At 36.3% G+C, this 5,539-nt stretch overlaps 1 long non-coding RNA gene across 1 annotated transcript in view; it reads right to left on the bottom strand.

The window, feature by feature from the left end:
• Positions 1-5,438: 5,438 nt before the first annotated feature.
• LOC143403787 (uncharacterized) overlaps positions 5,439-5,539 on the bottom strand; it is a 19,113-nt gene continuing 19,012 nt past the window's right edge. The window contains exon 2 of the long non-coding RNA XR_013091894.1: positions 5,439-5,539. This exon is cut by the window's right edge and continues 625 nt beyond it. This is a non-coding gene — a long non-coding RNA (uncharacterized LOC143403787).

The raw sequence follows: 5,539 nt of genomic DNA, 5'->3' as shown, positions 1-5,539 counted from the left end.
CTGGATTCCAGGCAAAGCCATGAATGTCTAGGTTGATTTTGGTGCCCCTCCCTCCCTGGACCCAATCTACCAGGTTCCAGACCTCCTCTCTTGCCCAGCATGCATGCACACATGCGCGCACACACACACACACATAGTAGTCATGTTATGTCCTTGTCCCCCCAATTTTTTTTCTATCATAAAATTAAGTACTTCTGCCCAGAAAGGATAATATACTTATAAAAAAAAATTCCAGGAATCTTTCAGTTGTCTCCTTATAGAGCCAGATCAATACCAGGTATTTTCTGAAAGGTCAAACTGCTCTTCTTGGGGTTAAATGATTTTAGGATTGAAAGATTTTCCTGTGAACAGATTCAATTTCCCTCTTCACCTCAGAATCTCTCTTTTCTTCCTTTCTAACAGTCTCTCAGCTCCTCCCCAGATGGCTTTGTTCAACTCTCCTTCAACTCTACTATAGACACTGTCATTTACTTCTTCAGAAATTGCTTTCTAAAAAAAATGGTTTTGGTCTGGCACAGTGACACATGCGAGTAATCCCAGTGACTTGGGAGACTAAGGTAGGAGGATCACAAGTTTGACCCCAGCCTCAGCAAGTTGGGAAGACCCTGTCTCAAAAATTTTTTAAAAAGAGAGGAATGGGGATGCTTAGTAGTAAAGTGCTATGAATCCAATCCAACTACCCCCAAAACTCTCTTATTTATATTCTTTTTACTTTTATTCTTTTTATTTTTCCTCTTGTCATCATGTTCCACTTCTCCCTATCCATAGGCTCTCTCCACTTCATCACACACTTGATTTAATCACCTTTATACTCCTTTCAAACCTGGCATTCCCTCAAAGGTATGTGTCAAACCTCTCATTAAGGTACTCTCATATCCAAACATGAAGGCTCATCCTAGGGCTCAACCCATCCCAAAGTGGGCCAAAAGCCCCAGGATTCCTACAAAAATCATGAGGACCTGACTTTCCAAGGACCAGGCCAGGCCACACTTCACAGACAAGTTACATGTGTGTTTTGTGCATCCACCACAGACCACAAAACCTGTGGAGGTTTGGATTGTGGGAAAAGGTTGTAGGCAAGGCAGAGAATGGGATATGGCTCCTGAGCTCAGGTGTCTCATCGGTGCTGGAAAGAGAAACGAAGCCAACCACCAACCCAAACACTCTGGAGCCTGTGGAGATGAGAATATTCTTGTTGGGATAGGTCATCATGGGGGACCTCCGGGGAAAGGTAAGTCTTAAAATAGGTCTTTAGGAGAAAAAAAAAGAAGTATTAGGCTTGGGCAAGAGCATAAAAGGAGAGACAAGTGTGATGAAAACAGCTTGGAATTAAAAGGAGGGCAACAGGAGATAATACTGGATAAATACCATGGGACCAGATATGGCTTTTTTGACTACCTGCAGGGTAGGGGATTAGTTTAACAAGGAATCTACCTAGATCTTGATTAGAAAAAGAGGAAAGTTTTCTAGAAGGAACATTAATTTGATGACATCTAATTATAGGAGAAAGAAAGGCAAGGATTCTAGTTAGGAGACTATTAAAACAATCTAGGAGTTGTCCAGATAATTTGGATACCAGAAAGAGGATGAGGCATATCCCAGAGATAGTGTAGAAGAAAGATTAAAATGTCTACTTCATAATAAGTTACATCCCACATTAATTTCAGGGGCAATTGTTCACCCCTGGTAGACTGAGGATAATTATTTCAATGTAGAAAACTAAAGCAGATAAATTCACATTCTCCAAGTGAAGAATTTGGGGAAACTTTTTTTCTGATTATCTGGGGGGAAAAAATCGTAATCTCTCCCTTTTTACACGTGTGTGTGTGTGTGTGTGTGTGTGTGTGTGTGTATCAAATCCAGGACCTTGCATATGCTAAGCAACAACTACCATGGAGTTACATCCCCAGGCCCCTTTTTAGCCTTTTAAATGTAGTCCAGATTATCAGAGTTGAGGTAAAAATGGAACTTTTTTTTTTTTTCCAGTGCTGGGGATAGAACCCAGGACGTTAAGCATGCGACGCAAGTGCTCTATCACTGAGTTACATCCCACGCCTGAAAATGGAACATTTTAACACTTAAATATAGTTACCTTGCTCAGCATTCACAACACTAACTCTGTAAAGTTAGTGTCAATATTACATGAGTCAGTAGTTATTTCCATTTTACAATCAAGGGAACTCAGAGAAGTTAAACTACTTCCTGAGATCACTCATTTAGTAAGAGATAGAATGAAATTTGAATTCAGGTCTTCTGACTTCAAAGTCCACACTTCTTACCCTACATCACTGAATTTTCTGTTCAACACAGTAAAGCAGAGGTTTGTTCTCTTTAAAGAATCAGAATTAAAGGATCAGAATTTTAGGTGTTTGTTCTCTTTAACGGATCAGAATTTGAAGATATAGGCTGATGAGTCTTGACATTTCCTTAATGTAACAAGTTAAGTCTTTATTCAAGAGAGAACAACTTGCGATTTTCTTCCATTGGTGGGCTAGACAGATAATAAAAATGATAGCAAAGGTTATTAAAATTTATATGGAGACTAGCACAGATTGGAATAACTACAAAGTGAATTCTTTAAGCTGCAATAGAAAGGTGGTGAAATAGCACAATATGAAAGAAAACTCCTTTAGCTTCAGATGCCTAAATATGCCATCAAAAGACTGCTCAATTCTCAAATGCCAGTATTTTCTGACTCCTCTAGAACCTATTCTTAATGTAAAATATCAAAGTCAGCAGGATAGTAGGTGTCCCAAAATGTCTTAATTCAGAGAATTAGTGTTAACTGAGTCTGATTAGCTCCATTTATCTCTAATTAATTACCTTTATCTAATTAGACACTTTGTTTCCAGTAGACATGGAGTCAAGTAGACTAGATTATTAGTGTAGTCATTGTGCCTTTACAAAATCCTGAAATTAATGAAACGTGCAAAAGAATCTGCAGTTCTAATTGCACAGGTGTTGCCTTATGGCAAAGCTTTATCATCTGATTACACCAAGGGGTTATTAGTGACTTTTTATATAGAGGATGAGCCCATGAAATGTACCTTAGCAACAGCTCATTAGTTTAGGGTTGTTACTGTATTATTTATTACATTCAGCCTTCCCCATTATCTAGATTGATTCATGGACCTATATATTTTCCTTTCCTCTCTGCAGAAAAAATAAAATAAAATAAAATAAACCATCGTTATGTAGAGTCCAGATGCAATGTGGAAAAATGCAAAATGTGTTCATCAGCTACAATTTGACTCTTTAAGGCAAAAAGCTCTAAAGTTAGATGAGATCAGAATCCAATTTATGGTTATTTTCTATGGAGAAAGAACCAATTTAAAATTACTGAGTATAGAATGATTCATACATGTGATCAAAAAAACCCATGGCTGTCCTAATGTCTTCACCTAACTAAACTGGCATACCAAGATACATTGAAGAAAAAAGCAAAACATTTTTACACTAAAATACATTTGAATTTATTTATTTTCTCCCTGTATCTTTTCAAAGTGGATTGACAACACATAATCTCTATGTATGTTCACCTACAATATCTATAAAAATTCATCTCTAGTTTTACTTTTTTTTCCCTCTCTCTCTCTTAAGAATAGATTTGTTGCCAGATGGGGGAAACTAACAAATTATACAATCTAGCTTAACTGAAAAAGCAAGATTCCAACGCCTGCTTATAAAAATGAAAATTGATTTTTCATGGCAAGTTTAGGTGTCTGCAGAAAACTAAAATATCTCAATCTTTATATTTTTTCCTCATAACTATTTGAAGAACTGTTTTTCACAATCATAGAGTAATTAAACAGCTAGAAGCAAACCCAGCCACAATGCTGATCCACCATACAAACATGTTTATTGACAACACAGTAATTCTTTAAATAATTTGTCAACATAAATATGTCAAATGGGTTTTAAAATCATTTTTCTCTCTGTTCACCCACCAAAAAAGAAAAAAAAAATTCCTCAACTGCTATGAGCCATATATTGCTGTTCACTTATTGCTGACTCTAAACTAGTGAAATGATATCTGGTAACTGTTATATAGAGCATGACAACTAATTTGAGGGGTAATAATGAATATTTAATGATCTTCCTTTCAAGCATGAACATATAACTTTTCATTTGTGCCTTACCAAAATTATAATCATTAATCTAAAAATTATTGTTGCAACTGAAATAATAACCAAGAATTATAGATTATAGCCAAGTCGGAACATTGCATAAATATTCTGTATGAACACAGACACAGGGCCTCATAGGAAGTGCCAACCTCCTGTTTTCATTCAATCTCAGTGCTCTCTTTGCAATGTATGGAAGTTGTGTGATTAGTAGAGAAGTGATTTGAAGCCAGATATAAAAAGGCTATCATTTTTATCAATAAATAAGCATAATAGCCAACGTCACTTTCACTCTTCACCAGCTCATCACATCTAAACAAAATAACACATATATAAAAATTTGGCCCCTTTAGGGGTAATATTTTAGAATGCTCTATTTAAATAAAGAGTAAACATAAAATTTATCAGAAGTACCACATTTTTATATCTTAAATTTCATTTTTTATATATCAGTAATTTTCCAGTGTGTCCCTCTCTCAGAAATTACAGTATGACTTTGGGAAAAAGAGAAATCCAGAAAACAAGTGAAGCACTTTAAAATGGGTTTTATTCACAGATGGAAAATATTCTTGGTTCAATTTCCAAGTTATATCATTCCCAGTATCTCTAAGATCTGAACACTTTCATATGCCTGTGATGTTGCAGAGAAATACATCTGCCTCCCTTCCCTCCTTCCGTTACAGGGTAGTTGAAACCCAGTGTCATTGAAGTTGCAAATAAGCAATTTTACATCAAATCCTGGTGTTTGCTATTACTTTTTGTGTGTGTGTGCTTTTTTCCAAGGGGAAAAAAGTCTAATAATGTGAAGAGGAGTAGCAAGAAAAAAAATTTAAAGTTTCTCCTAGTTGTAACCTCTTTATCAGAAATTCATTGTGCATTGGAATGGTGCACCATGCTGGGTACCAAGCTCATCAACATGGTTCTTCTGCCTCTTTAGGACTCCAACTTACAGGCCAAAGGCAGAGTGTGTTGGGGCACATTCTTCAACTGTGTACATACTCACTGAACACATTTCTAAGAGAGCAGGTGTCTTTGGCTAAAGTCAGGGCAAGATAAAATAAGAAAAGGAATTACATATGTCCCTTTTAATGGGTAAAGTGCTTCAGAAATGTAAGATGGTAGCATTTTTGGTAGCCTATGTGAAGATACTAAGCTCCTGATGAAGCTTCTTTTGTTCACCTTAGCAGCTATGCTATTGCTCCTACGTAGATATGGCCTTTAGTCAATACACTCTTTGTCTTTCCTGGATTCATCCCTGGCCTTCCATTCTAGGTGTCTTCTGTTGGTGGATATTTATTAAGGAATGCACACCAATTAATTATGCCTTAGAAAGTTTATTTTGCTATTTGACATATACATGGTACATATATTACATTAAAGAACATATTAACAAATATTGCAAACTTTGCATATCT

This window comes from Callospermophilus lateralis, chromosome 7 (assembly GCF_048772815.1).
Source record: "Callospermophilus lateralis isolate mCalLat2 chromosome 7, mCalLat2.hap1, whole genome shotgun sequence".
NCBI classification, from domain to species: domain Eukaryota; kingdom Metazoa; phylum Chordata; class Mammalia; order Rodentia; family Sciuridae; genus Callospermophilus; species Callospermophilus lateralis.
The sequence above is the reverse complement of the archived record's forward strand: the minus strand, read 5'-3'. Positions and strand labels throughout refer to the sequence as shown.